The sequence below is a fragment of the Malus sylvestris genome, chromosome 11 (genome assembly GCF_916048215.2).
Source record: "Malus sylvestris chromosome 11, drMalSylv7.2, whole genome shotgun sequence".
In the NCBI taxonomy this organism is placed as follows: domain Eukaryota; kingdom Viridiplantae; phylum Streptophyta; class Magnoliopsida; order Rosales; family Rosaceae; genus Malus; species Malus sylvestris.
Window position 1 is genome coordinate 29,810,260 of NC_062270.1, and position 22,079 is coordinate 29,832,338.

The 22,079-nt window shown below is 36.7% G+C and overlaps 1 long non-coding RNA gene across 1 annotated transcript; it reads left to right on the forward strand.

Annotated features, from left to right (window-relative positions):
* The first annotated feature begins 902 nt into the window (after positions 1-902).
* Positions 903-1,599, forward strand: LOC126591322 (uncharacterized). The gene is made up of 2 exons (XR_007612337.1): positions 903-1,097; positions 1,194-1,599. It is a non-coding gene; the product is annotated as an uncharacterized LOC126591322 (long non-coding RNA).
* Positions 1,600-22,079: the final 20,480 nt, after the last annotated feature.

Here is a 22,079-nt window from a genome sequence, read left to right on the forward strand (position 1 = left end):
TCCTCCTCTTTCTTCTTCTTCCTCATTCTTCTGGGTTCGGACCCCTTTCTTTTTTCTTTTTTTTTTCTTCTTCTTCTTCTTTCTCCTCCCTCCTCTTTCTTCTTCTTCTTCTTCTCTTTTTCTTTCTTCTTCTTCTGGGTTCGGATCTTTTTTTTTCTTCCAATTTCAGGTTTTTTTAAAAAAAATTAAAAAATTATTTTATTTGCCACGTGGCAGACATTTGGCAGCCACGTGTCATATATGTGACAACCACGTCAGCATTTAACAGATCCATGGATGGAAAATCTAACGGTTGTATGAAATTGAAATAAAATAGTCTTGAGGTTTGAAAGTGAAATGTTTTAAAGATGTTGTATGAGATTGCAATAGAGCTCAAACCTGAGGGGCTACTATGTAATTTACCCGAAATTCTTTTATGGAGTACTTTGATTCTTTGGCAGCATTATAGGTTTTTACTTATTTAAAATTAACTGTGCCACAATTTTTGTTGGAATAGACATACAAACTATAGTCTCTGTTTTCCTCAAATCTTGTGGGAATTAGCTGGATAGGAAAATGTGCTAAATGGTACCCATGTTTAGTTGAACTTATTACGATGTAGGAAAGATGTTTTTTGAACATGAATTAGCACATGCATCATCTCTTTGTGGTGGTAGTTTCTCACAGATTAATTTTCGTCTCTATTAGTCATGCAACCTTCAACATTCCCATTGAGTTATTATGTATCGAATCTATCGATTGATATGCAGGATTAATTTTTCAAGAATAGACTCATTATCTGTGCCATCTCCTTGAGAAATGATATATTTTGAACTACACATTTTAGGAAAATGTTTTGGTTTGGTGTTATATTTATCTTTGGAGCTGCATGGTACAAGTTAATCTCTGAATGTACTTTTGTTTATTCCTTAACTTGTTTATAGCTATAAGCATATGATTCCTTAACTTGTTTATTTTTTATTGGTTTTTGTATATCTTTAAAGATCAAACCTTTTAAAAGGTTTCTTATAATTGGATGAGGGGTGATGGTATTATCACCTTAGAAGATGATGCACCTTCGTTGGAGCACTTAGAGTTCTACGAAAGTATTGAAGCGGGTAATTTCTTATTTCTCTTCTTAGTTCTTGTTTGTTATAATTTTTTAGATTTTATTCTTTGTGTTTATAAGTTGCGTATATTTTTGTATTATGTAGAGTTGTTGACATCAAACATTTCTTCTCTCTCTATTAATAATCCGGAACAACAAGCGTCATCTTCACAACCTCTTACCCGGCCTTCTCAAGCATTCACTTTACATGCTTCTAACCGACCTCCTCGAGCTTCAAAAGGTGCTCAATCAAAGGTCCCTTCAAATCCTCACAAACCTCTAACCACCAAGGGTGTCAAGCGTAAGGCCCCTAATGGGTAATTGCTTTTTATTTTATATGAATTGAGCTTATTAGTTATTAAGGCATTTAGTTTGATGTTTGCTATTACATTTGGATTGTATTAATGCCATAAGGCTTTGACTTAGAACTTTGATTTTTCATTTTGGTTTGTACTAATGCCATAAGGCATTTACTTGAACTTTGTTGTTGGATTGAATTTGTTCATGTTTGATGTTGTTGGATTGAATTTTTTGATGTTTAATGTTGTCGGATTGAATTGTTGAAGGGATTGAATTCGTTTATGTTTGATGTTATTGGGATTGAATTCGTTTATAGCTGCTCCTAAACATATCATTGTTTTTTGTATGCTCAGATTAGTCATGTAGCAGAAGCAGGGAGAACTCAATTTTTGTATGCTCAGATAAGCAGGGAGAGCTCATTGAGTCAGATTAGTCATGTAGGCTCTGAATCGATTTGGGCTTTGTTATTTTATTTTATTTTTTTGTTGCATCAGTCAGATATGCAAGTGCCTTCGCCTATGAGCGGTAGGTCTCGGGTTCGAGACTTGGGAGCAGCCTCTCCATAAATGAGGGTAAGGCTAGCCGACATTCACCTCTCCCAGACCCTGCGTAAAGCGGGAGCCTTGTGCACTGGGTACGACCTTTTTTTTATCAGTCGGATATGCACTATGCAGTTTGGTAATTTTGGGCCAAAAATGATTTGATTTCGGCTTATATTTGTTGTATCACAAACTGATTTGGGCTTTTTTTTCTTTCACAAAAACTGAAAAACACTAAAACAGGCCTTCTTCCTTGAAGGGCCAGAACCGAACCGAACCAAACTGAACTTCGGTACTAAGTTGGTACAACTATTCATACCGTACTGAATCGTACCAAAATTTTGCTACGGGTTCGATTTCGATACTACCTCGATACCGAATCGTGCCCAGGCCTAACTCACACGAGAACTTCCCAGTGGATCACCCATCATAGGAGTGCTCTCGTGCGCTACTCGCTTAACTTCGGAGTTCCGAAACCAGTGAACTCCCAAAAGCCCTCATGATAGGTAGTGATGTGAATATACATATAAGGATCACTCCTCTGGGCGATGTGAGATCTTACAATCCCACGAGGCCTTTTGGGAGCTCATTGGCTTCGGGTTCTATGGGAACTCCAAAGTTAAGCGAGTAGCGCGAGAAAGTACTCCCAGGATGGGTGACCTATTGGGAAGTTCTCGTATGAGTTCCTAGAAACAAAACCGTGAGGGCGTTGTCCGGGCCCAAAGCAGACAATATCGTGCTACGGTGGTGGAGCGGGCTCGGGATGTGGTGGACCTCGGGCCGGGATGTGACAATTTGGTATTAGAGCCTAACCTTGGCCGTGGTGTGCCGACGAGGTCGTCGGGCCCCTAAGGGGGGTGGATTGTAAGATCCCACATCGCCCAGGGGTGTGAATCCTGTAAGCCTTATATGTATATTCCCATCTCTACCTAGCACGAGGCTTTTTGGGAGCTCACTGGCTTCGAGATCCATGGGAACTCCGAAGTTAAGCGAGTAGCGCGCGAGAACACTCTCAGGATGGGTGACCCACTGGGAAGTTCTCGTGTGAGTTCCCAGAAACAAAACCGTGAGGGCATAGTCGGGGCCCAAAGCGTACAATATTGTGCTATGGTGGTGGAGCGGGCCAGAGATGTGGTGGACCCCAGGCCAGGATGTGACACCAATCTTCTGAAGTTACCATTTGAATTTTCAATATTAAATAGGATATAAAATACCTGATTTTTGTGTTCAAAATTCAGTCGGTTTTTATTTTCTACGATGGTTCAATTTTCTTATCGGATATTTATGCATGAACCTCTTTGGCGCACCCCAACTCCATCATCAACCCTTCAACATTCTAATTTGCATTAGTCATTAAATTCACAGAGATTGTTGTTTAGGAAATGTGAGTCGACTAAACTAAACTACAAAGAGCCAATGGAATGTGTCATTGTCTAGCAAGTATGATATTGTGATGTATATTTTTTTTCATTTGGTCAAAGCAACATTTCATTGCAAAAACAAACATTACAAAGCTCAAGTAGTAACTAATTTGAAAGAGACCCGACAATAATTACAAGTAGAAAGTTGGGATAACTTCGCGAACTAGCAGCTGCCGCGGCCACAAAGCTCAACATAGTAATCATCAGAACGCAGGTCCAGAAATAGGCCACGTGAGGATTGGGGCGAACCAACACATACTCTTTTGGTCAAACAATGGACCGAAAAAGATCCTCAACTCCCAAGACCTTGCAACCAATATCCATCTAACATCGAAGATGTGATGTAGGTGAAAGGGGAAAACGGTGGTGAACTTAGCTGTTGGAGGGAATAGTAAGGATGCGTTTTATCAAATTGGGGAAAATAAAGGCGCAAAAGCTAAATCGGGAGGTGGGAAATGGAAAGATGGATAAAGAGATGAAAGGAGGAGGTGACTGAAGTGGGAGGCTAGATTTACACTGGATAAACAAAGAAGAGAACTACCAAATAGGGTGGAAAATCCATCACTACCAAGTATTGTGATATTTGTTTAGCTTAAGAAAATAAACAAAATCATTATTGTTACCAAGTTAGTCACCAACTGGACTTTTTTTTGTTACCAAGCGTTTCTTTCGAAAGTTGGAAGAGGTTTCAGATTGAATTTTCCCCTACCGCTGAAGCTGCATCCGCATATCAATGCGAAGTGTGCATTTGACAAATGGGGTTTCCACTCGAGAAGTACGTAGATGAATGAATGAAGTTGGCATGTGATAAGTGATGTGAAAATTAACTTGACACACAAATTAAACCTTATTGTTGACAATTGTAGCAAAGATGTAAGTAGAGATCGTTCTAAACCGGGGATTAACTAGGGATGCTAATCTACACAAATATGACTCAGAAACACCAAACTAGACTTAGAAACACTCAACTAGACACTAAAAACTCAAAACACACTAAACAGACTCTAAACAGCAAAATACTAGCAAATAAACTCAAAACAGACTCTAGGGAGTTATTTGGACGAATTTAAGACTAGTAAGACCCAAACCACTAAATTGGACAGATTTAAACACTTTTCTAACTAATCTAACACACTTAATTAAAAGGGGGATTGATTTGGACGAAATTTAACTAAACTAAACAGATTGCAAAACAAAGTAAATTAGGTGATTTGAATGGTAAAAACTTAGCTAGAGGATCATTCTCCACACATGACATATGCATACAAACAAATTTCCAGTTTTTATTCCTTTAGACTATGAATGACAATACCCCAAGTTAACCGTGATAGCACAAATTAACCATCAGATTTTCCTTAATTCATTGAATTGGATGGAATACGCATGGCAACCAAATTATCCTTCTCAAGTTACCTAACTATGAAAATAATGATAGAAAGACATATCAAAGGTCATTAAGTTCTTTGAAAACCATAAGTATTGACAAGACATTCGTAACTATGAAAAGCATGATACTCCTGCCTAGGATTTACTTAACACAATCATGACTAGTGACTTTTACTACTTGTGAATATAAGTTCATAACGATTAGGTGAAACTCTCTTATACTCTAGCATCAAGTTCATGCATGCAAATTAAGTATGCATCCTCAATCAACATACATAAACAAGTTTTGATAACTCAGATAAGCAAATCACATTCAAGACTCAAGAAACAATAACTGGATGTAATCAATTCATATAAAACATATAATCATGGCTTCGAATTCACCTCTAACTAAAAATGAATTAGTTCCACTTGTTCATAATAATTGAAAAGCAAAGTAAAATAAACATGGAAATGAAACGAGGGAAGAAAGAACTCTGAAAATCTCCAATGGTTGCAGGTGACTTGCGACACAATCCCTTGAAGGATGGCATGACACAAGGCTCCTCTTTTCCTTCCCTTCCTTGCTGCGGCACTTGATGAATTTCTGGGGAATTGGTGTGGATTGTGGAATTATATGGACGGTGGTGGTACGAAATTGTGACTGAAAACATATATATATATATATATAGGCATGACAAACCCTAGGGAAATCAGACTAGGGTTAGAAATTAGTAGAAATAAAGGATTAGGGCCCTAGGGTGCATCACAAGGCTTGGGCCTCAAGAAAAGGGTCACAACCTAATTAATCTCTGAAAAGGCTTTACACAATCCAAATCCACAAGGAAATAGGCTAATTAAATAGAATCCAAGAGGGAAAAGGGTAAGGAGATGCGGTAGGAATTGGAGGGAAACAGAATGGATTGCAAGGCAAGGCAAAGGCCTTCTAGAAGGAAGGAGGCGCCATGTTTTTAGGGTTTCTAGAAGCAATATGTTTTGTGGCAGAAATTGAGACTTCTAGAAGGGAGTGCTTCTAGAAATAGCTTCTAGAAATTAGATATTTAGGTCCCCTTGCAACTGGATTTAAGGTATGATAAGATTAGGATAGGATAAGATAAGATAAGACTAGTTTGGATAAGATAAGGTTGGATAAGGTTTTGGATAATGTATCATTCTTTTGAGCTGATTCCTTATCTTCTTTGTCTTAAATTTATTTTCTTCATCTCCTTATCATATTCCTGGCCTCTTGAACTTCAAAAACGTCCATCCACCTTGCTCCACTCATAAGCTATCCATTTGATGCCCAAAACTAATCTAAAATGCTCCAAATTGCACTTTCTTGCCAACTTTGTCATTTGGACCTACAAACACACAAAAATAGCTTAAATCACTATAATAAACACAATCAAACTATGAAAATGCAAGAAAACAAGCTAACTAATTTGCATAAATATGCTCCTATCAATAAGCCCTCGGATTATTCCAAGTGGTGAAAGTAGGTAGAGAAATGAGTTAAGAGTTATATATTTATCTTAATGTTGTGGTTTTTATGCAATTTTTTTAAAACTTTTTTCTAAGGTTGTGTATTATCTTAGTTAGCTGAAGTTGTGAAAGTTGTGTGTTGTGCCAAAATATGTGACTTTTCTACGGATTCCAGTTGTATGTAATGCCTGAACAAATGGATTTTATGTTTTCATTTCATGTAGTGTTATTTGCATTCGATATGTTGTGCAATAGAAATATGCAAAACAGAATAAATTTACCAAAAGATTTCCCACCAATGTATTTTTATCTTCAATTGTTCCTCAAAGAGTGCATTGTCTATCTCTAATGCGAATTCCGAAAACGAGACAACATAATAGTTCCTACCCACGAGTTCTCTCTCTTAACAAGCTAGACTGGTACACTGAAATCACCACTAGAGGCTACAGTTAAACCACCTGCCTCCCTCGACTAGAGACCAATAGCGGTGACTGAAGGGATCTCTTACTTCATTGGAACGGGAACTGACACAAATTATGGATAGACCCCTGGTTGAACAGTTCACCATTGATCCAGCGGCCGTTTCTCTCATAGAGTCATACCTAATACATTTCTCGTTGAACGAAAAATTAGTGCCGAATGTCAATTGTGTTGGCATGCATGATATAAGAGTCCAAATTAATGTTAGAATTTTTCATACTAAAACCATGGTCTTAACATATTTGTAATTGGAAAATCAAATTTTAATCTACACATTTTATTGAAATTTTCGAGCAATTGATGTGTACTATGGAGTCCACAATAAAAGAAGATAAATAACTTATTAAGATTTTGGAGGAAATTAAACAAATGTACAAGGACCGGTTCATGGTTGAAAGAAGGGATAGTCAAATAGTTTAGCAGTTTATCAGGTCAATTCTGATGATAGAACAAGCTTTCTGAAGCTCGTCATACTTTCCAACATCAAAATTCTGAGCATGTGCTTTTTCTTAATCTGAAACTGGCTCTAGGTTGTTTTGAGGTCTTCAATAAGAGGGCATATCATGCCATGATGACATTAACGTAGTCTACAAGCAAATCGGTTTCATGATGTCCCATGAGAGCTCACAGAATGTAAGTCCCTCATGAATCCGGCTATTTGGACTACTAGATACCCAAGATCGCAACAAAGGTCATTTTGGAGGAGGGACTTCTAATTTCTGTCTATCTTTTGCCTCTCCATGTCTTTCAATCCGCTAGTTATGGGGTCATTGGATTTGGTTGCTGGGAATTAGTTCCTGGATGACTTTGGTAACTGCATCAACCAAACAGTTTGAAACATTTCAGTAAAGTATGCTTAACCTAACACTAATTAAAATATAATCAAAATTAACAAACTTGCCATGTTTTCTACTATTTGTTCAAAACAAATAAAAGAGAGATTTGTTTTATTGGGTTAAAAATTGAGCGAAAAGAAGTAGGGTTGTTCAAATATTTTTGATTGATTGTCCATGTTATGCAACATGCCCTTCTTTATTTGTAAAATTTAAACTTACATCTCCTTAATAGAAATGTTATTCAAACATACAAAATTGAAAATATATTACATCTCAACATTGGTCAAACTTGCATTCAATGCGAAGTGTGCATTTGATATGGGCTTTCCCACCCGAGACTTACGTAGATGAATGAACGAATATCGCATGTCATAAGCCATCGGATTAGTCCAAGTTGTGAAAGTAGGTAGAGAAATGAGTTAGAGTTATATATTTATCTTATTGTTGTGTTTTTATGCCATATTTTTTTTACTTTTTTTCTAGGATTGTGTAGTATCTTGGTTAGCTTGTGAAAGTTGAGTGTTGTACCAAAATATGTGACTTTTGGTAGTTGTGAGCTAGGGATTCCGATTGTATGCGATGCCTGAACAAATGGACTTTCTGTTTTCATTTCATTTAGTGTTATTTGCAGTCGATATGTTGTACAATAGAAATATGCAAAGCAGAATAAATTTACCAAAAGATTTTCCACCAATGCATTATTATCTTCAATTCATTGAAAGAGTGCACTGTCTGTCTGTATTGCGAATTCTGAAAATGAGATAACATTGTAGCTCTTACCCATAGATCCTTTCAAGGCTGGACTGGTCCACAGAAATAACCGCATGCAGGCCGCTACAGTTAAACCACCTGCCTCCTTCAATTAGAGATCAATAGCGGCGACCAAATCGATTGTCCTTGAGTGGATCTCTTACTTCATTGGAACGAAAACTGATACAAACTATGAATAGACCTCTAGTTGAATGGCTCACTGTTGATCCACCGACCGTTTCTCTCATAGAGTCATACCTAATGTATTTCCCGTTGAATAAAAACTTAGTGCCGAATGTCAATTATGGCATGCATGATATACGAGTCCAAATTAATGTTACCCTGGTATATGAACTTTTCATACTAAAACCATGGTCTTAACATATGTATGATTGGAAAATCAAATTTTAATCTACACATTTGATTGCAAAGCTTTAATCTTGACATTAAACATATTTTCAACCAAAATTTTTAAAGGTAACAAACAGTGAAAACATCAGATTCAACCATAATGTATAAAACCAAGTATAGCAAGAAAAATCATCCACAAACACCCCATAATATTTAAATCCAGAAACAGAAAGTGAAAGAGAAGTGGTAACTCATATATTTCATAAATTTATACCATCAATTCCTAGTCTTTTTGTGATATTTTTGAGTTAAATTAGTTGCGTTTTACCCTCTTTTGTTTTAATGTGGAGTTAAATGTATTTTAGAGTCCATTTGAAATGAGGCAAAATAATGCTGAAAGTAGAGAAATGAATAAGAATTCTGATGTAGAGAGAGATTCAAAGTGTACAACTGAATATAATGATGAATATGGCCCTTTAAGAGACCAGTAACGGCAAAAAAACGTCTGAAATAAATGCTCCATTACTGGGAGTGGCATTCTATAACAACCTCTTTAACATTATAAAACCCAGTTTTCAGCCACTTTTACACAAGCTTCCTCTTGTGGACGCCCAAAGCTCTCTCTCTTCTCTTTCTTTGGTTTTTTCCAGAAACAAAAACCCCATTTCCATTCACCATCCGTTGTCACCAAAGAAACCACGCAGCTGCACTGTTCCTGGAGAAGTCCAACATCATAATTGCTTCAAGTGGGTTTCTTCTATGAACTTTTATTTCACTCGTGTTGTTCTTGATATTTATATATTCTGTAATCATGTTGTGTAATTAAGTTCATAGCTAGGGATTTTGTTGTAGTCTTGCAAAACTACTCTATATTATTAAGTTTAAGTATTCAAGTTACCAATCTATTTTCTTGTTTCATTCACTGGTTTTATCTTGATGTTTGATCACCATTAGGGCTGCTTATGAATTATTTGATCAAGGTTATAGTACACATCCAGCTTAATCTTTGTAGACATGTGAATGAATGAAGAAACACTATACAAACATCCTGCCATGTGATTTCTTTGGTTATTTGAAGTTTTCTTGTTCTTAATAATGGATTCTTAATTAGTAATCTAAGTTAAACATCACAACTAGGTTGTAGATTAGGAGTACTTGATCACAACCACACATCACATGGATGATCATAAATAAGTAAAATGAACCCTAGTTGCAGATTGGAGAGTTGAACACGTTTTGACTTAATTTTCATGGAATTGGCTTGTAATGGTAAAATCAATATTCCTAGTTCCATTCCTATCGTTTCTGAATCAATATATCATTCATCTTTGTCTTTGCTTGCACTTTTAATTTATTTTAGCTTTCAAAACAAAAATCTAAATTCAGTTTGCCTTTTCTTTGTTTAGTTAGGGTTCACATAAAGCTAGTAATTGTAGAGGCCTAATCTGTCCCTGTGGTTCGACACCCTTGCTTATGCCATTATACTATTCTTATATTTGCACTTGAAAGGAATACAACAAAATTTTGGAACCGTTGCCGGGAATTGATTTCAGTCCCCTATAATTGCTTGCTTTATACACCCTATCTGTTTTTCTTTTCTTAGTTTAGATTTTTAATTTACATTTTTGGTTGTTTGATTTCTGGTGGTATAGAGAGATGTATGGCGAATGTCTATTATGTGCTAAAACTAGCCATCCTCTTCAATTATGCCCAAGGAGATATGAGTTTCCTATGTTTGTTTGAGAGCACTCACACCGCATGTGTTTCTCTAACCAAGAGCCACTGCAACCATTGTCAAACACATATAGCCTTGCTTGGAGGAGCTCTGATCATGGCTTTTGGAACAACATAAAAGCTCTAAATCAAGCATTTGCACCTCCATCACAACATGAATCCTTTGACACTACCTTGGAGGATACTTTGAAGATGCTCGCTCAAAACAATTTGCAATTTCAACAATCAACGAGTAGCATTATTTAGAACCACTCCATGGCACTAACTAAGTTGGAAATTCAAGTGGGTCAGATTGTCCAAGCTTTAAGTGAACAACCAAAGGAAGCTTGATGTGCATATTTTCATGAGTTTCTTGAGTTTTACGAAGATGAAGAGCCTTACACTCCTCCCAAGCCATATGTTCCATCAATTCCTTTTCCAGGGAGATTTGTCAAACAAAAGCATGATGAGCCACCCATAGATGTGCTTGGAGAAATTGTGCAAGACATAGTGTTTAAAGCTCTTCCTCAATCTTCTAATTCAATTTAATGTTATTCAAGATTTGTGTCGGATTCTCCATGTTGTTTTACATCTTTTCAGGTGCCATATTTGGAGTCTTTGGAAGATGATTTGCTACCATTTCAAGAGGAAAAATAATTGAAGTTAGATAATGAGACCTTGCTGCCATCTCAAACAAAGGAAGAGGATATGGTCTTGCATTTTATTCACAAGGAGAGACGAAAATGCCATCATAGTCGAGTTCTTGTGAAAATTCAATGCACCATATTCAAGGTCTCTTGAAAGAAACCACTTCTTCTGACCAAGGTTCGGAGGTACCTCGATTTTTTGCCACCTAGACGTTCATCTAGCATGGTACCATGTCTTGCCTAGACGTTAAATAAAGCGCTTGCTAGGAGGCAACCTAGTTGGGTTGTGTTCTTTTATTTTATTTTGTGTCTTTTAGTATTTGTTTTATTTCATTCCATGCTTACTCTGCCTTACTGCATTGCTACATTCAATTCATTTTTTACACATCAAGGACAATGCTTAGTTTAGGTTTGGGGTGTTGGATCAAATTTTCTGTTTGTTTTTAGTCTGGCTAAAGTTTGCTTTCGCCTACTAATGTGAATGTATATGAGGGCTATGTTTACAATCATGACTACGGTGTTGTCAAGAAAATGTTTCGTATCATAATTTTTTTCTTCCACAAAGCTAGTACTCTTCGATTCATTATGGTTAAAGTATCATGCTCAAATTTTGGAAGAAGAATAATGGAGGCTACCCTAGTGAGCTATTTTGAGCCTATTTACTTTTGTTTGATTGAATGCTAAGAATTATTCTCTTTTATAGATACCATGTGCTTGTTATCACCTATGAATGTACTCATTGAGACGATGTTAGGCGTTGCTTGTTTTAACCACTAAAGGCCTAATTCCCATCCCTTTGTGTGCTCCATTCACCCTTGTTGCAGCCAAACAGTTTTAACTAGATTCTTTCGTCACCCACACCAAACTTTACCCATTAAAACCATACCTTGTAGCTTGGGGAATACCAAAGTAAAGAAGACAAAGATAGATTGAGCTATAGATCAAGAATGCGTGTACTGAGGTAATATGTGCTGGAATTGCAAATAAAAAAAGAGTTATAGAAGGAAAAAAAAAACAAAATAAAAAAGGATGCAATTTCCAAATCTTCACATTATTACGCATGGGTCTTGGACGCCAAGAACAAATAACAAAGACCAATTCAAATGAAGAGCTTGTTGGTTTCATAAGAAAGACTCTTTGGTATGTCCCATGCTCTAGTATTTCCTATCCATTTTTTCATAGCCCCTTGCCTAAGCCTTACATTACAACCTTATAAAAGACCTAGCTGATCTTTGGCGATGTATTCATAGGTGCTGGTAAGTATATGTGTTATCTATATTCTTAGTATTTGATTCCTTTCATGAGATTTGTTCAGAAATCGTGCTTTTATTTCATATTTCGTACGTATGTGAGCATTTTGATTCCCTTTTACATAACTTCACTCACATATGTTTGTTGAGGGACTACACATTAGGATCTGTGTGAAAAATATTTGTGATGACTAGAGTTGAGGCGAATTCTATCTTTGGCATTTGAGTATGGTGTCTTTGAAGTCATGAGTCATGGAGGAATATTTTTGCACTAAACACATGATATGATTCATTGACGTGGCAGACTTTTGGTTGAATGTTTGACTAACCTTTCATTGGTTTTTATTAGTTTGTGTCAAGTAAACTTTAACCAATTTGTTTGCAGAGTCTGTAAATGTTTGTGGGTGTCATCACTGTAAACCCTCAGGAGACACAATTCCTCCTACTAGGGCACCTAGAGGTTTAAAGCGTTGTTGCTCATGCTTAGTGCAATCATTTAGCCAACGAAAGTAGTCTAGTTAGATTTTTCTTTGTTTTGTTTGTTTCTAGTTTTAGTTTTGCTTGAGGACTAGCAAAAACCAGGTTTGGGGGTATTTGATAACTCATATATTTCATACATTTATACCATCCATTCCTAGTCTCTTTGTGATATTTTTGAATTAATTTAGTTGTGTTTTACCCTCTTTTGTTTTAATGTGCAGTTAATTGTATTTTAGAGTCCAGTTGAGGGTAAATGAGGCAAAATGATGCTGAAAGTGGAGAAATGAATAAGAATTTTGATATAGAGAGAGATTCAAAATGTACAATTGAATATGGGAAATAAATGCTCCATTACTGGGATGTCTTGGCATTCTATAACAGCCTCGCTAACATTATAAAACCTAGTTTTTCAGCCACTTTTACACAAGCTCTCTCTTGGGGATGCCCAAAGCTCTCTCTCTTCTCTTTCTTTGGTTTTTTTCTAGAAACAAAAATCTCATTTCCATTCACCATCCACTACCACCAAAGAAACCACGTAGTAGTGCTGTTCTTGGAGAAGTTCAACATCAGAATTGCTTCAAGGGGGTTTCTTCTATGAACTTTTATTTCACTCATGTTGTTCTTGATATTTATATATTCTGTAATCATGTTGTGTAATTAAGTTCATAGCTGGGGATTTCGATGTAGCCTTGCAAAACTACTCTATGTTATTAAGTTAAAGTATTCAAATTACCAATATGTTTTCTTGTTTTGTTCACTAGTTTAATTGTTTAATTGTTTGTTAATCTTAATGTTTGATCACCATTAGGGCTGCTTATGAATTATTTGATCAAGGTTATAGTACACATCATGCTTAATCTTGGTAGACATGTAAATGAATGAAGAAACTGCTATGTAAACATCCTGCCACGTGATTTCTTTGGTTCTTTGAAATTTTCTTATTCTTAATGGATTCTTAATTGGTAATCTAAGTTGAACATCACAATTAGGTTGCACATTAGTAGTACTTGATCACAACCATACATCAAATGGATGATCATAAATAAGTAAAATGAACCCTAGTTGCAGATTGGAGAGTTGAATACATTTTGACTTAATTTTCATCGAATTGGCTTGTAATGGCAAAATCAATATTCCTAGTTCCATTCCCATTGTTTCTGAAGCAATCTATCATTCATCTTTGTCTTTGCTTGCAGTTTTAATTTATTTTAGCTTTCAAAACAAAAATCTAAATTCAGTTTGCATTTTCTTTGTTTAGTTAGGATTCACATAAAGCTAGTAATTGTAGAGACCTAATCTGTCACTGTGGTTTGACACCCTTACTTGTACCATTATACTATCATTATATTTGCACTTGAAAGGAATACAACAAGAAGTCCAAACATCATTTTGAATTATACATATACTAAAACAAATTCTCACACACTTTGATCTCAACTTGAAACAAATAAATCGCAAAAACCGTAAAAACAAAAAATTGCTCAATGCTTTATCACTTATCTCAAGCTTAGAAGTCTGGTGACCTATTCCTATCGATCCGAATTGTGTCGTCGACTTACCTTTGTCTTTCAACTTCAAAATTCAAATTTAAGGTACAAATTCTAATTTCAGGTTAAGAAATCAGGGATGGGTTTTGTTTAGTTTCAATATCAGTGAGGCATTGTTAACAGCCGGTCGTTTGGAGTCGCAACTGCAAAACTAATACTTGAATTGTGTAGTTTAATAAAAATAAACTTTAGTGTTATTGTGAAATTTTTCTATTGTTGTTTGTTGTGCTTGCGGTAAGTAAAACTTAGTTTCTTTATAAAGAGCTATTAATATATAAATAAGGAGGATTTTCTTAATAATAGTATAGATAACTATATGCAATAAGACAAAACAATTGTGAAAGATGTGAAAGATGTGAAGTGTGGCATATGACAAGTGTACAACGAGCCAGCTCGGCTTGACCACTAAATGGTGTTAGCTTTTTGTTGGCTCCTATTGAATATAATTTAGCACAAGTAAGGGACATTATCTTATAGTTTGTCTAATAAAGCATAAAATATTCTTAACTACGTTAACTTTATGTTGAATTTCAATAATGTTGTAATCAAATAACTATGCACTTCCATGACTGTTTTGTGCTTATGTTGAATGACACCCCTCCTGGCATTTGAGGTCGTCAATGTTGCAAAGTTGGGGCTTGAGGATGGCTGTGAGGCATTGTGTCCTATGCGGAGTTTCTAGTTGTTGCAGCCAAATGAGGTGTCGTGGCCGATGTGGGGGGAAGTTGGGACGTCCAGCTTGGCCACAAGGATTATCTGGCATCGAATGCCACCGCCACCGAATAACTGCCCAGCCTAGATTCCATTCTCACCAAACTGAAGGGAATTTTCTCTACAAAGGGCTTCATGACGGTAGAGATGTATCATTGTCGAGATGAAGAGTTGTGGGTTTTTTTGTGATCATGTCCACAACAGCAGGAACATGGGCTGACAATACACAACAAGGCTGCAGTCCGTATGTCCATAGGTCGGGGGCGACTTGAATGTGGCAGTGCTAGAACCTTGGAGCCTTGAGGCCTTCGATGGTGCCTATTACGACAACGTAGTCAAGCAAAATGGTTTATTCCAGTCGGACCATGCACTCTTCTATAATGTGTTGTTCGAGGTAGAGGAGCAGGTGCTCTGGTACAACAGGAACGACAAACCGTTCCAGGTCGACTTTGTTAATGTGTAAATTGATGAATTGATCAAAGAAGTTTACAAGTTTGATTAGTGTTGTGTCTTAGCTCATAGGCTAAGATGAGTGATCAAATTGTAATGTGCTAGTTAAGTCTCATTGGACTTGATAGTGGACAAGTGTCATAATCTAAGCAATGTAAATGGATGGTTGAGATTGAATTGAGGATATGTCTCTTTCTCTCTCTTTACCAACGATTATTTTGTTGGTATGTGTGCTTTCATGTTTAGGAAGCTCACTCTAAGAAATAGATGAAGAAGTTGTAGAGCAACTCTTTCTAAATTTTCTTGCACGAAATTCCTTGTTTCGGTTCTTCATTTTGTTTGAGAAATCTGCATTTTTCCTTCTTAATCGCTAACATGGTATCAGAGCCAGATTGGGTCTCAATTTCTGGATGTCGTGTTTGTTAGGGTTAAGCTCGGATTCACAGCAACAAGATTATTGCAGTGATTCGAACTCATATCTGTGATCGAGTTTAACATGGCTGGATTTGGAGGAGGAGAATTGAGAGCACCAGTCTTCAATGGCGAGAATTTTGATTTTTGGTTAATCAAAATGAAGACCATTTTTCGTTCACACGAATTATGGGATTTGGTTGAAAATGGGTACGAAACTCCAGCGAAGAAGGAGGAGGAGCTCACAGAGACGGAGAAGAAACTGATGCGTGAAAATGTGGTAAAGGATGCTAGAGCACTCGGAATCATCCAAGGTGTCGTTTCAGATCAAATTTTCCCAAGGATCACAACCCAGGAAAGTGCAAAGGCTGCGTGGGACATTCTGAAACAAGAATTTGTTGGTGATAAGAAAGTAAGATATGTGAAACTTCAAGGTTTTAGGCGAGATTTTGAATATACTCGTATGAATGATAATGATTCTCTCTCTGTGTATATTGCTCAACTGTTTGATCTGATTAATCAAATGAAAAGCTATGGTGAAGATTTGAGTAATCAAACAATTGTTCAGAAGTTGTTAATCAGTCTACCTAAGTCTTATGATAGTATTGCAGCTGTGATAAAGAATACTAAAGACTTAGACACCATAGATGCACATGATGTTGTTGCTATCCTAAAGGGTTATGAACAACGACTTGATAGACATGGGGAAAGTAGTTGATGTGAAAAATAAGTTAACACACAAAATTAAACCCTCTTTTTGACAATTGTAGTATAGATGTAAGTAGGGTATCGTTCTAGGCCGGGGATTAGGAGGGCTTGCTAATCTATTCTAAATTAATTTAAAAATATTAAACAAGACTCAATGACACAAAACTAGGCTAAAAACTCTAATAACTCGAAACACACTAAGAATGACTCAAAATAATAAAAACAATCAAATTGGATACTAGGAACTGAAATGGACGGAAATTGAATTAAAAGACTAACAACAATGAAAACTAACTAAATAATATAATTTAATAATGGGGGGTTTGGTTTTGATGAAAAGTAAATTAAACTTAAATAAATTACAGAATTGACAAAAACATGAAATTAAGGTGAAATGATAGGTGACGGACTAGCTAGAGGGTTCTTCTCCACACATGACACATATGCAACCTAAATTGATTTTCAGTTGTTCTTTCAATAAATTGTAAATCTCAACGCCCCAAATTAACCGTGAATTGCACTAATTAACCCTCAGTTTTTCCACAAGTTATTGGGTTGGATGATTGCATACGACAACCCAAAACATTCCCTACAAGTTCCCTACATGAATTGCATAATAGAGATACAAGCAAGAATCATTAAGTTATATGAAAAACATAAGCATTGACGAGGCACTCGTTACTATGATTTGCATGAAACTTATGCCAAGAATTCACTTAACACGATTGTGGATAACAACCTTCACTACTTGTGAATATAAGTTCATAACGATTAGGTGAAATTCACTTATATTCTAGCATCAAATTCATGCATGTAAATTAAGTATGCATCCTTAATCGACATACAAAAATAAGTTATCAATCAAGCAGTTAAGCAAATTAAATCACAACTTATAAATCACAACTGAAGGTAATCAATTCATATTACAAATATATTCATGGCTTTGAATTAACCTCTAGCCAAAATAAATTTAGTTACACATTATTAAAACAAAAATAAAATAGAAGTTGGAAAGTTTTAACCGAAGAAAGTGAATTGGCGCTCCACAGGTTCTGCTATCTGCATCACGCTGCCCAAGAGGCAGCACACCTCCCTTTCTTCGCGCCCTGACCTTGCTGTCCTGACTGATCTCTGCTTCTGCTCTGCGCAGTAGCTGCTGCCTCTCTCCCCTCTGACTTCTTCTCGCTGACCCCGTGCTGCCAAAGGCAGCTCCCTCTCTCGTCAGTCCTCTCCCGAGGCTAATGCCTCACCCCCTCCGACCTTCACTTCTCTCCCTTCGGTTTTCTGCTGCCGCAAGGCAGCTGTCTCCTTCCTGCGTCTCTGCGAGCTGCCCAAAGGGCAGCCCCTCTCCTTTTTTCTCCTTTCTGCACGCTCCAAGACCCCCCTATGCAGTGCTTTCTGTTTCTTTATTCCTCCCTCATCCCTTGTCTCCCACTTCTTCTTCATATATTTCTTCTTTTCCATTTCGTGCTGTCATTGCCGTGCTTTCCTTCTTTTATTATGCGCATGTCTTTCACTTTGGCAGCCAGGCTGCCCTCCACTTTTCCAGCTTATTTTTATTCCCTTTGACCAGCTGCAAAGCAGCTTTCACCCTAGCTTTTGACTGTCATCACACAGCTGCCCACGCAGCTATTTCTTTTTCGTCACAGACAGCCCACCTGTCTCTCTTGGATCCCCCCTCATTATCCTTCTTTATTTTTTTTCATTTCTTTTCTTCTTTCTTTTATTTTTTATTTTTTTCCTTTTCTTTTCTTTATTCTTTCTACAAAACATATCAAATCTTATAAACACAAAAATAACGTAAATAGCTCAAAAATATAAGGAACTAACTAAGAAAAGACGAGTGAAATCGAAGTAAAAATATATATAAATATGATCCGATCAGTAGTATGGAGAAAGCATTTGATAGTTTAAATATTGCACCGAAATCAAATAGGTTTAATGGTCAGCCAAACAATAGCAAACACCAGAAGAATTTTAAGCCAAAAGGGAAACAGTGGGGAAACAAGGCTGAATGGGGAAATAAGGCTAGTTTTCCTGTGAAGAATGATGCTAATAACACTGGAGATAAGTGTAAATTTTGTGATAGATTACACTATGGAGAATGTTGGGTTAAGAACAAAGTCAAGTGTAACAAAATTGGTCATATTGCAAGATACTACAATACAAACAAGGCTGTGCAACAAGTGAATTTGCTAATCAGGTAGAGGAAACTGGAAATCTATTTTATGCTAATCATTCAGGGAAAATGAAGAAGATAAGTGATGAATGGTACATAAATAGCAGATGTAGTAATCATATGACATCCAGGGAAGATTTTCTTGTTGACATTGACAGAAATGTGAAAGCCAAAGTTCAAGTATGGCACTGGAAACTTGGTTGAAGTGGCTGGAAATGGGACACTGATCATTGAAACAATGAATGGCAAAAGATACATAAGAGAAGTAATGCTTGTACCTGGCATTACAGAGAACTTGCTCAGTGTAGGACAGATGACAGAGCATGGTTATTTTCTTTTGTTTGGATATTATAAAGTGAATGTGTTTGATGACAGGTTTATCAGAAATCTGGTGGTTAGTGTGAAACAGAAGGGAAATAGATGTTTTCCTTTGATTTTTAGCATCAACAAAGAACTAGCATTGAGAACAAATGTGCAGGGAGATGCAAAGATGTGGCACAAAAGATATCGACATCTAAATTTCAGGAGCCTCAAGCTATTACAAAGTCAAGGAATGGTATTGGGGCTGCCTGAAATCCAAGATAGTAATGATGTGTGTCAAGGTTGTGTACTTGGGAAACATCATAGGGAGCCATTTTCAAAGGAGATCACATGGAGAACACAGGAACCATTGGAACTGATACATTCGGATGTATGTGGACTTATGAAGGTTCCAACCAAAAGTGGGAATAGATATTTCCTCACGTTCATTGATGATTATTCACGAATCCGTTGGGTCTATTTTACGAGGAATAAATCAGAAGTATTTGGGATATTGAAGAAGTTTAGAGCAATGGTTGAACTGCAATGTGGTTACTCTTTGAAGAAATTAAGAAGTGATAGAGGTGGAGAATTCACCTCCACTGAATTTAATGCATTTTGTGAATCAATTGGGATGGAAAGACAACTCACTGTGTCCTATACTCCACAACAAAATGAAATGGCAGAAAGGAAGAACAGGACAATAGTGGAAATGGCCAAAAACATGCTGTATGAGAAAGATTTACCCTACAAACTATGGGGAAAAGCAGTCAACACTGCAGTCTACTTATTAAATAGGTGTCCTACAAGTGCATTAAACTATGTCACACCATTTGAAGCCTATAGTGGAAGAAGACTAGGGATTAAACATCTCAAGGTGTTTGGAGCTGTATGTTATTCTTTAATACCTGGAGATTTGAGACATAAACTAGAAGCATCAAGTGTAAAAGGAGTTTTTATTGGATATGGAGCTTGTGAGAATGGATATAGAATTCTAAATCCAACCACAATGAAGGTGATTGTGTCTAGAGATGTAGTGTTTGATGAGAATGGGAAGTGGGATTAGGAAGAAAACAAAATGAGAGAAATTTGTGTTCCTCTAATTCCATCTGAGTTTAAAGAAACAAATGTTAGTGAAGTTGAAGAGTCTACCAGGATATCATCTCCCATTTCTTGTGAAAGATAAAGAGCTCAGGGTGCAAGTGTACAAATACATCTGGTGGATATTGAAGCATTTGATTCAACACCTTTGAAATGGAGAAATCTGAGTGAGGTATATGAACACTACAATCTGTGAATTGTTGAACCTGAAAGCTTTGATGAGGCTGCACAAGATGAAGCATGGAAGGCTGCAATGTAAGATGAAATTAATATGATAGAGAAAAATCAGACCTGGAACTTGGTGTATAGACCATTTGACAAGCCAGTGATTAGAGTAAAATGGATATACAAGACAAAGCTGAACTTAGATGGATCTGTGCAGAAACACAAAGCAAGGTTAGTAGCCAAAGGATATGCACAAAAGCCTGGTGTGGATTACAACGAGACATTTGCTCCTGTTGCAAGGTTGGACACAATAAGAACATTGATTGCTCTAGTTGAAAAGAACAATTGGCAGCTATTTCAACTAGATGTTAAGTCTGCTTTCTTGAATGGTGTACTCCAAGAAGAGGTGTATATGGATCAACCAGAAGGGTTTAATGTAAAAGGAGAAGAAGACAAGGTGTACAAGTTGCACAAAGCTTTGTATGGACTGAAACAAGCACCAAGGGCTTGGTACAGTGAAATTGATGCTTATTTTGAAGAGTGTGGTTTCAAGAAGAGTGATAGTGAAGCACTTTGTATACAAAATGGGAGAAGGGTAAAGGAATACTTATTGTGTTAGTTTATGTTGATGATATCATTTATACTAGTAGTAACATTGAAATGATAGAAAAATTCAAGGTTGATATGATGCATAAGTATGAAATGACAGATTTGGGTTTGTTGCACCACTTCCTTGGAATGAGAGTTATGCAAACTAAACACAACATTTTCATTCATCAAAAGAAGTATGCTACTTCTTTACTTAAAAAATTTGGTTACAGGATTGTAAACCTGGTAGTACTTCACTTGTTCCAGGAGATAAACTGAGAAAGGATAATGATAGTGGAGCTGTTGATGCGGCTCAGTTTAGGAAAATTGTTGGTAGTTTGTTGTATCTTACTGCAACTAGGCCAGATATCATGTATGCTTCTTGCTTATTAGCAAGGTTTATGCACTGCTCAACTAATAAGCACTACGGAACTGCTAAAAGGGTGTTGAGGTACATACAAGGAACCTTAAACTATGGTTTGGAGTACAAGAAAGGTCAAGGTGCAATGCTGTTTGGATTCTGTGACAGTGACTGGAGTGGATCCGAAGATGATATGAGAAGCACTTCAGGATATGCATTCACTTTCGGAAGTGGGGTATTTTCTTGGTCCTTAGTCAAGCAACACTGTGTTGCATTATCCACAGCTGAAGCAGAGTACATCAGTGCAGCAGAAACTACTGCACAAGCAACTTGGCTAAGGTTTGTGTTGGAAGATTTTGGTGAAACACAGACTGTGGCAACACCTTTGAATTGTGACAGCACCTTTGCTATTGCAATCACCAAGAATCCTGTCTTTCACCAGAAAACTAAGCACATCAACCGAAAGTATCATTTTATCAAGGAGGCATTGCAAAATGGAATCATTAACTCAGTGTACTGTCCAACCAAAGATCAAGTAGCAAATATATTCACAAAGGCACTGGCCAAGGAACAGTTTTGTCATTTCAGGGAGCAATTGGGAGTAAGATTAGTTCACAATTTAGGAGGAGTGTTAATGTGTAAATTGATGAATTGATCAAAGAAGTTTACAAGTTTGATTAGTGTTGTGTCTTAGCTCATAGGCTGAGATTGAGTGATCAAATTGTAATCTGCTAGTTAAGTCTCATAGGACCTGCCTGATAGTGGACAAGTGTCATAATCTAAGCAATGTAAATGGATGGTTGAGATTAAATTGAGGATCTGTCTCTCTCTCTTTTTACCAACGGTTATTTTGTTGG